This window comes from Anneissia japonica, unplaced genomic scaffold (assembly GCF_011630105.1).
Source record: "Anneissia japonica isolate Jap-2015-1 unplaced genomic scaffold, ASM1163010v1 scaffold199_len4679917_cov187, whole genome shotgun sequence".
In the NCBI taxonomy this organism is placed as follows: Eukaryota; Metazoa; Echinodermata; class Crinoidea; order Comatulida; family Comatulidae; genus Anneissia; species Anneissia japonica.
In genome coordinates, this window is record NW_022686322.1 from 266,667 (window position 1) to 278,186 (window position 11,520).

The 11,520-nt window shown below is 31.5% G+C and overlaps 1 long non-coding RNA gene across 2 annotated transcripts in view; it reads right to left on the bottom strand.

The window, feature by feature from the left end:
* The window catches only part of LOC117114230, an 8,992-nt gene extending 3,604 nt beyond the window's left edge, over positions 1 to 5,388 (bottom strand). For both annotated transcript variants that reach the window (XR_004446316.1, XR_004446315.1), the window contains exons 1-3: positions 5,235 to 5,388; positions 4,368 to 4,474; positions 3,203 to 3,235 (exon numbers count right to left, since the gene is read on the bottom strand). This is a non-coding gene — a long non-coding RNA (uncharacterized LOC117114230). The remainder of the gene's footprint in view (positions 1 to 3,202; positions 3,236 to 4,367; positions 4,475 to 5,234) is intronic.
* Positions 5,389 to 11,520: the final 6,132 nt, after the last annotated feature.

Consider the following 11,520-nt stretch of genomic DNA (forward strand, 5'->3'; position numbering starts at 1 on the left):
TTTATTTGCCAGCGGAAAACAAATCTTTGTATGTATGTGTATGGACGAATAAAAGGTATCTGAGTATCTGTTCCAGAATCAGCCTTTATCGTCGAGTCAGGAAAATCTGTATTATGATAACGGGTTTATATATTTAATTTTGGGTAAAGAAATAAGTGATTTACCTCTAACAATTATACGAAAAGCACAGTGTTTATTAATAAGTAAATACATTTTTAGATGAATTAATGATTTAGGTTATTTGATATTCATGGAAAATGGCAGTTAATCACTATTCAAATACTGTACTCGATAATGGAAAAGGTTTTTTACTAAATGAAGTATACACCTGTCTCTTATACACACCTAGATGTGTATAAAACGTTGACATTATATAGACATAAAATTTATCATAAAAATATTCGATTCGAATGTACGGTACAGTACTTATCCAGAGGCAGCGGAACTACAGTGAGAAGCGTCACAATCCGTACTGTAAGACGCATGGTTCATTTACGTAAAAGTGAGAAAAGATGAGATACACAAGATGTAGTTGGTTGTTATGCACTTGTCCATTTTAGTCCCGGGCCCACGGACCCGGGCCATAGGGCACTAGCCGGGGATGTACACATAGTTGTGTCCCCGTAGTGCCGAGACATATCTAAAATTTACCCGTAGATGTAACAGGCCTCGGAAGGGCCGGGAATTTTACACGTTAGAGTAGCTTCGGTTTCGGGTGTGTAGGCCTAGTGCTGTCAAACCGGGTCTGGTTCTACCTAGCTTACACTAGGCCTAGGCATTCAGTCAGCAACTACTGTGTGTTTTGTAATGAAAAAATCGCCTATAGGTAATCTGTTAACTTTCATCTACGTAATATAGCACTTATCAGAAAATACTTATCAAAACGAACTACGCCTCTGATTATTCACGCTTTCATTTTCTCCCGACTTGACTATTGCAACTCTCTTTTATTTAACATTCCTAAAATCCAAATTAAAAGGCTTCAACGACTACAAAACTCTGCTGCACGCATACTAACATTTACTAACAGACGCACTCATATAACCCCCATTTTACGAGAACTTCGTTGGTTGTAAATTGATGCCAGAATTCAATATAAAATCTTTTTACTGACTTATAAGTCACCGACTCTCAATCAACCCGCATACATTAATCAACTTCTTCCCAAATATGTGCCTGGCCGTTCCCTACGTTCATCTGATCTCAATTTAATTTCTGTCCCTCGCACCAACACTAAGACCTTCGGACACAGATAATTTTCATTTGCTGCAGCCACACTCTGGAACGCACTACCACTTCACATTAAAAATCAACATCAATTGCTTTATTTAAAAAATCACTCAAACCGCACTTACTCCAACAATAACATGAAGCGCGCCACTGATAATTACTTCGGTTTATTAAATGGCGCTATATAAGTTCTTACCTTATTATTATTATTATTATTATTATTATTATTATTATTATTATTATTATTATTATTATTATTATTATTATTATTATTATTATTACCATCATGGTTTTATTTTTATAGATCACGGCATAAATTACATAATAAAATTTAAACCTCCAACCACACAACGCTATTTGACATTATAAAACTTGCTGCAACTCATCATATTCCGTTCAGAAAAATGGCATTTTTTTCAAATATTTAAATGCTTAGGGCGGGGAGGGTGAATACGCCCCCTTTTTCCCTTAGTTTTTGAATATTCAAAAAATTGTATCTCATTTACCGTTCCCGAGTTTTGTTAAAATAGACCTTTGTGTCTTAGAAAAATCAGTTGTACAAAATTTTTATTAACAAATGGGGGTTTTTTCTGGCTTTAAGGTCCACCACATCTTCTACAACTCTTCATGTGAATATTTCTCATTTGAAGACTTATGGAGAAGTTCTTTTCTGTTATTAGCCCCAAGCTCTGGAATTCACTACCGCAATCTGCCCAAGAGTCTCCTAATTTTATGATCTTTATAAGCGCCGTCATAAATCATTCTTAATCTCTATATTTTTTTCAACTCTCATGTTTTTTGTGTTCATTTTTTCACTTTTTCTTTATGACAGGGGCCTGTTTGTGTTGTTTTTCTTCTAGCGCTTTCTTTTCCGTTTTCAACGATACATTACGATTTTGTCCTTTTCTGTTGGCCGGGAAAGCGCATAGAGGCGAATGTTTATGCGCTATAAAAGTGCACAACCATTGCCATTACCTTTAGAACCGAGCATCACACAACTGTTGCGTAACAAGATTCTGGCTAAAACTTCTTGTTCTTGACCTACTTCCCCAGGGGGCTGGGTCCGAGTAGATCCAGTTTCGGCGTTTTAGATGTTTTATGGCATATTTTATGTTTGATGGGTTTTTTACGTTCTGCTTACGATATGAGGCAAAAAAAAATGTATATCACGGGGCCTAGCTTTAGTAGTCTGATGATGGTACGAAGGAAACATGTCGCCAAGGAACTATTTACTTGCCCGATGTCATGCACACGTTTAATTCGAGGGTTACAGGGTGATGGGCACAGCAGGTAGGCCTATATCATACATGTTACGACTAAAACTATTAATAAGCAGAATTATAATTACAATAAATATAGGTTTTTTATTATATTTATTTGCCAGCGGAAAACAAATCTTTGTATGTATGTGTATGGACGAATAAAAGGTATCTGAGTATCTGTTCCAGAATCAGCCTTTATCGTCGAGTCAGGAAAATCTGTATTATGATAACGGGTTTATATATTTAATTTTGGGTAAAGAAATAAGTGATTTACCTCTAACAATTATACGAAAAGCACAGTGTTTATTAATAAGTAAATACATTTTTAGATGAATTAATGATTTAGGTTATTTGATATTCATGGAAAATGGCAGTTAATCACTATTCAAATACTGTACTCGATAATGGAAAAGGTTTTTTACTAAATGAAGTATACACTTTTCAACTTTAATTTTATTCGATGATACTAATTGTAGAATTCCATCTATTTTTAGGTAATTTAACTTGACATTATACTAGATCATAATTGTGTTAGAAAATTTAAATAATTAATTATATGATTATGGCACCGATTGCACTAATTTATTTGAGAAAAACATTGTAGGCTGCATATATTTTAGACTGTCGTGTAGGTTTGATTAGTACATCGTTATGTAAGAGGGAAAAATAGATTAGTACATTATTTCGAGTTTCGAGAAATTATGACTTACCCAATACAGCCAGTAGCTTAGATCTCTTTATATCTGAAGAGAAAGACATTTATGAGTCAGTCGAACATAAAACTGTTGCCTGTTTTCGGTAATATACATCATCATTATCAGGACGTACCTATTTTCATCACCATTATCATCTTAATCATCCACAGAAACATCATCATCATAATCACCGTATTCACCTCTATCAAAAACATTATCATGAATCATATCATCGCCTTCGTCATTTTTTAAATTATTTATTTATAACAAAGACAACAGAGAAATAGAGCACACCAAAATAAGAAAACTCTGATTTTCGAAACAAAAAAAAATTAGGCCTAATAAATAAGAAATAATATAAAATAAATAATAGATAAATAGATAGATAGATAGATAGATAGATATAGATATAGATATAGATATAGATATAGATATAGATATAGATATATATATATATATATATATATATATATATAGAGAGAGATAGAGAGATAGAGAGATAGATTGACAGACAGGCAGGTAGGTAGGTAGGTAGGTAGGTAGGTAGGTAGGTAGATAGATAGATAGATAGATAGATAGATATATAGATAGATAGATAGATAAATCGATAAATCGATAGATATATAAATCGATAGATAGATAAATCGATAGATAGATAAGAAAAGGCTTACATTTTTTATAAAATAATTCCTTTTAGAGAGAGCAAGAAAAAGAAAAGGAAACAAAGAAATTCCCATTCATCTCTCCCCATCTTCCCGTCATTTTTTCTTCTCACACTATGTCTTAACTTTACTTAAATTTTAAGATAGAAAAACGAGTTACACTAAAATTCGTCGTCATCATCATTAACATCATCATCATTCAGCATGAATCATCATCGTCAGCATTTTCATCACCATCATCATCGTTGTTATCATCAACAAAATCATTATCACCATCACCACCATCATCATGATCATCATCATGATCATCATCATCATCATCATCATCATCATCATCATATTCACTATTAGTATATTTAGTTATCATCATTCTTACCATCATTGTCATCGTCACCCTCCTTATTATCACAATCATCCTCATCGCCATCACCACCATGATGATCACTATCATTAGTACTCATTACCACCACACTCCTAAGGTTAACTACCACCACAGGGTTGTATATTTGTTTTTTTACCTGCTGGAGCAGCCTCTGTGAGAGCTAAGCAGGCCAAAATGGCGAGTACGACAACGAATTGTTTCATCTCGTTACGTCTTGACTATTAACTCAAACTGTCGAAAATACTGCAATAATATGATTAATAATAAAAATATTCGTAATGAAATCCAAATCCGAGTACCGATATATATATCTATATTATTATTATTATTATATATATTATATAGAATATAGTACTGCGTAACGGTAATACAAACTTAAATAGGTCTACGTAAAATGTTGAAACATTTTATTGAAACGAATACTTCGGCTACTACTGTATTGTCAACGCTTGACAAAATCTGCGCTGACAAAGACTACAGGAGTAGCCGAAATATTCGTTTCAATATATTTTATTGTTTCTAAAGTCAACATTTTACGTATCTGAGTTTGTATTACCGTTATGTAGTTAATAATATGTTAATTCTAAAAGGACAAGTGCTACGTGTTTCGTTTATGGCTCATCTACCAAGCTGGTTGCACAATATTGCCTGGCTACGAACTTCTTTCTGCAAAAAGGCCAAACTATGCCTGTGTCACATGAATTTTTACCACTGTGAATCCGGTTCTCCACAAGCCTAAATCTGATGTTGTTTACGCTAATTAGGCCAAATTTACAAGCGATTTTGCCCTCCACCTACTGGGAATATCGGCCCGGAGAACACCAAATGTACAATGACCGTGATGTCGAGTCCGAAAAATGCCGAACTCTCCGTTTCACAAGCATGAGGTTTCGAGGTATTTGTACAATACTTTAAGGACATATAGCCGGCCCATAACAATATACAAACTACAAATTTACCGAACATTTTTTTTGGAAAACTTATAAATAAAAGCAATACATACGTGACCAAACTTTATATGAAGGTATATTTCCTTGTAATATGAGTTTAATCCCCAACTACCGTCGGGAGAGAGTGAGAACAAAATATCAAATCACTGGTGTTTTAATCCTCAACTTGTTAACGTATAAACTTTGGTCAATTATAATGCTAATAGGTAACGATTATATACTAAATTTAAAGAATCAATGTAGTTTGGGTGTAACAATCGATAATACAATGCACATGTAGGCCTAGAAATTGGATTCTGATTAGTCCCTCAGTACGTCAATTTTAAGAAATCAATGTAGATTTACTGTATGAACTGATACTTAGTCATGGTGCATGTACACTGCATAATGACATTGATTATAATAGCTCAGTACTTTGTTGCTTTATAGGCCTAATGATTGTTATAATATACACAGCATTAGACCTATTTACCAAATTCTATACCAATCGATACATACCAACTGGCCCTTTTGTTCTGTAATAATTTTCTATAATTGCGAGGGGTTAGTGCTGTTACTAAAAGAATTAGTATTGCTACTGCTGGTCATGTGCTTTAACAATGAGCATTTAAAGCTAGGCAAATTTGGGATTGTTTCTATGATATGTGATATGTATTAGTCTCAATAATAATAATAATAATAATAATAATAATAATAATAATAATAATAATAATAATAATAATAATAATAATAATAATAATAATCTTATCGAGTCACTACGTAGCTAGTGTGTATGATCTAGCTTACGTGTGGTAGAAGGATTCGCAGGTAGGATGGATACCTGACATGGGCCGCGACATAAACGCTCTTTCTGTGGCCGGACAGGGGACTGGAAATGGACCAGTACACCGGGGTAACCCCTACTCTTCTCGAATGGTGTACTGGGTTCTTTAAAGTGCACACGAGCCAATTGTGTACACTGGGCCTACGGTTTATAGTCCTTATCCGAGAAGACATGCTCCACCACCGGAACCATAGGCGAGCGTGCCGTTAGAACCAGTGCCGATAATAATAATAATAGTTATTATTATTATTATTATTATTATTATTATTATTGTTATTGTTATTGTTATATTATTATTATTATTATTATTATTATTATTATTATTATTATTATTATTATTACATCCACCAGGATATTTTCTTTGAGAAGGCACGTAGGTAGGCCCTTGATGATAAAAGGAAAAGAAGGAAGAGCCGTAACTTTGCATCACAAATCCTTAGGAACAGACCTTCACTTGCAGCCGCTGTGGCCGTGCTGCTCTCACTTGTCGAATATCAATCATAAATAATGATTTCACTAATCGGGTTAAAACAATCCGATTTGTAATATTGTAGACCCGACGTTGTTTGTAAATCTACGCGGAATGTGATCGTTTTCATATTCATTACATACATTTCGATAGAGGTATTTGCTTGATAAAACTGTCAAAAGAAATTGACAAACCGATGCTTGTCGTATGGAGAAATATTCTTTAATAACAGGAAAAATAGCAACAATAATAGGCCTAATAATAATAATAATAATAATAATAATAATAATAATAATAATAATAATAATAATAATAATAATAATAATAATAATAATAATAACAACTGGACTTACTATGTCTGTTTGAACAACATAACATAGGGGTTTTCCCCATTGCCTAAATGAGAAATGAAGTTGAAATTGCAACAAAAAGAAAACTCGCTAAAATATATAAAGTGAAAAAAAACACGGAAAACCAATATAATTGGAAGGAAATTAAGTGGGAAAAAGAGAGAGAGAAAAAAAAAAGAAAGCCAAGTTCACTGCGACTGAAAGCAAACTTGTTCATGCATATCACGGTAGTTTTGAATTTAACCTAGCTGTAACTGGTTTAAGCGCTTTAGAAATAATAATAATAATAATAATAATAATAATAATAATAATAATAATAATAATAATTGTGCTGTTGATGATGGTGGTGATGATGTTAATGATTATGATGATAATGATAATAATAATAATAATAATAATAATAATAATAATAATAATAATAATGGTAATAATAATAATAATAATACCCTAATAATAATAATAATAATAATAATAATAATAATAATAATAATAATAATAATAATAATAATAATAATAATAATAATAATAATAATGTGATGGTGATAGGCCTAGGCTTAAATATAGTTATATATAGAAAACACATACTATATAAAATGTGTAATGATAATATTTTGGATTATTTTATTTTATTTTAATATTTTTTTGGATTAGTTTAAAAACTTTGAATTAGGCCTAAGCATGAGCATGATGATGATAACATACTATAATAATAATAATCTACCATCGTAATCATTGGCATCATCGTCCCCATTATCATCATTATCGGCATCTCATCATTATTATCATAACCATAATAATCATCGTCATCATTATAATCATCATACTTATTATAATGATAATAAATATTCGCATCAAAGTGAAAGAACTTGCATCTTATTATAGTTTGCCAAAAAATCAAGCACTTATAAGCCTTGATTACATGGACTTCGATTAAGATACAACTTATTGATAAAGGAATGTTATCGATACCAAAAAAAAAGTACTGCATACGCTTTATAATATTAGTCTGGGAGTGGTGAATACCAATAATGAATAAGATAATAATATTATTAACCTACCATAACCTACCATATATGTATATCTGTTTTAAATGGTATAAGTTAATCAACATTTTCTTTGATACATAATGACGGTGGTGATATAAATACTAATTATCTGTAGGCCTATTAATAGTAAGTCAGAACTGTCGTTACCTGGTGCGCGTAGTTCGGTGTGAACTAAGAACTTAAACTAGTGCGTTTCATGTCCAATAAACATAAATCTAAAATATTGCGAAACACAAAACGACTCACTTTAGAAGATAAATATTTATTACCTTTCATCCCAAACAAAAATTGACATTAGTTTCAAATTCAATGCACTGATTATGATTGCAATAAATCACAATAATTAATTATATCCAGAACAATCGATAATGACACCAAAACATATAATCTCGGGCATCGGCATTCCATGCGAGGGACATGCTGTTTCATATTTTGTTTCATATTACGACAATTATTAACCTGTGCCACCAGTCCGATTTATGTCGTAATGTACTTGAAATATTGAAACAATTAAATCAATTATTTAAATCAAAAAAGTGAGGGTGATAATTGTCCCCGTTTCTCGTGATTATATAACTGTTTGCCTTCATATCGAGATGGGCTTCATCTCGAGATTAAGTCCACTGGACTTCAATTCGAGGTTATATTCGAGTATAAATTAATCAACAGTTTATTTGATACATCATGACGATGATGATATAAATACTAATTTTCTGTATTAATAATAAGTCAGAACAATCGTTACCTGATATGCGTAGTTCAATGGTCCAATAAACATAAGTCCAAAATATTGCGAAACACAAGACGACTCATTTTAGAAGATATATATTTATTACCTTTCATCCCAAACAAAAATTGACATTAGTTTCAAATTCAATGCACTGATTATAATAAATCACCATAATTAGGCATAATTATATCCAGAACAATCGAAAATAATGACAACAAAACATGTATTCTCGGACATGGGTGTTCCATGCGAGGGACATGCTGTTTCATATTTTGTTTCAAAGGACATAATTATAGACCTGTGCCACCAGTCCGATTTATGTCGCAATGCACTTAAATATTGAAAGAGTTAAATTAATTATTTAAATCAAAAAAGTTGAGGATGATAATTGCCACCGTTTCTCATAATTAAACTTTTTGCCTTCTCATGTATTAAGATATAACTAAGGTTCAAGATAAAGTCTGTAAGCCTAGCGGTTAGCGGAGAACGTCCAGAGGTGTCATATCGGCGTAACCCTAATAATCGAATTCAATTCCGTTCAATTCCATTGCTTCCAGAACAATCTCAGCGAGACCTTAAATCAAACAGAATATCTAGATTGTATGATAATATGTAAAATATCAATCACCAAATCAGTGTTATGTGTACTTGAGTATTATAATATCCACAAAAAGTTTTGGCTTTATAGCAAACTGATCCTACTGCCTAGAATATATTCTGATAAACGTAAATTTTAAAATTGATGGAAATTGTTAGGGAAAGACTTTGTCCTCGATCCTCAAACCAGCAGTTTCAAATTTTATCAACACAGTCACAAATAAATTCAAAGATTATCGACCAAATTCTCAGGTAGACGTTTCACGTGGTGATGGAAATATCGAACCTACAGTCACGTGGTTTGTCACGTGGCCTGGCTACAGGCCGAGGATACGCTGTAAGTTGGCCTCTGAGACCAAAAAGAAATTAAACCAAACTCAAAAGAAATTATATATTTATCATGCCTATATATATATTTATATACTGTATATTATAATGCATTTTATTTAACCTGACTTTATATTTGATAATTACAGTAATTAACGGTACCACTTAATAATATAAATAATTATATATTTCAATTAGTATTTACATTAACAATATTGTCAGCCAGCGAAGATAAAAGTTTATAATGTTAATGAAATCCAAGTACTCTAGTGATGCAATAAATAACTTACCTTCGTCTGCCATTTTGGCTTCAAATGCAGCTGAAAAATATAAACATATTATGTGCAATAATTTAACAGTGCTTTTTTCATACGTGACGTCATTATTTTCTCACTGTGTTCACGAAGAGACACTTCAATTTCACTTCAAATTAAAATATACGGATGATAGAATATTGTTTTCTGATTCACCATTCAAGTTACAATGTATGTTAAATGCTCTGGAAATTTATTGTAATAGTTGGGACTTAGAGGTAAACCTTACTAAAAACAAAGTTGTGGTATTTAGAAGAAGCGGTATTCTTAATGAGAAATGGTCATATAATAAGTAGAATGTAGATATCGTATCTTACTATAGTTATCTCGGGTTGATTATTAGTTCTAGAGGCAAGTGGTCAATGGCAATTTACACATTAAATTAAGAGGCAGGTAAAGTCCGAAGCTCTTTAAAAAATAATTCGTACATAGGACCAGATTTATAATTCTATTTATTTGAACCAACGATGAAGCCTATTCTGTTTTATGGATCGAAAGTTTGAGGATGTAAGGATTCCGATGTATCTGAAATTACCCACACTAAAATTTGTAAGCATGTGCTCGGGATTCCATATTCGTCAAACAATCTCAGATCCACGGAGGAATTTGAACGTTATCCTCTCCAAATCCAAATATATATATATATATATAAAAAATGGTCTCTTTTTGGTTAAAAATGATTCAAATGAATGTTACTAGTATGATTGCCCTTAAAGTGTTATAAGATGTCAACTCGTTATGGAAAAGTAAAGTAGACACAGCATGTAAAAGGGATTTTATTTAAATTCGGTTTTGGCTATGTATGGCTTAATCAAGGAGTTGAAAACGTTAACTTATTTATCGATATTTTCATTAATAGGTTAAAAAATAATCACATACAGTTGTTTGATGATAGAGTGGTTCACATTAAATATGCGCTTTTGTGTTGAAATAAAAGATAATGTTTATCAATATCAGAACTATATTAAGCAAAATTAGTTATTCTGAACATAGAAGATGTGTCACATTATTTTGAACCGGGTCGCATCAACTCAATGTCAATGTTAGGTATGATGTCTACCATTTACTATGTTTGCTTTGTATGTCCCTCTTTTATAAGGATGAGAGAGAATCTCAAATATTTTTTTTTTCATATGAAAAATTATTCCAATCTTAAATTAATGTTAATAGTCAGAATGATTTATCTAAATTTGTTTGTTTGTTTATAGAAGAGGAAATCTGCCCTCTATTAATCTTTTAAATTGGCATTTTTTTCTACGCGCTGGTGGCCTAATAAATATTGAATAAAGTTACATATATAAATTCAAAATTATAGGGTAAAGTAAGCGATCTATAATAAGCTTTTCTAGCAATTCAGTCAGTTGTATATGTATAATGTACATATATAATATATATATACATTATATATATAACAGTTCATACGTTTTGCTTTTTCGTATATATATGTATATAAATATGTATACATGAAAGTAAGTCATCTAAATTTCTAAGGGTAATGCCAAAATGGTTATTATTATTATTATTATTTAATATTATTATTATTATTATTATTATTCAAATATTCATAAAAATTATCTATTTAACATAAGATTGTATTGGTAGCAATAACAGAAAACTTACTTTCAGGATCTCCAGCCGCTGTAGAAAATAAAAATGAGAATTATCATAGGCCCATTAAGTAAT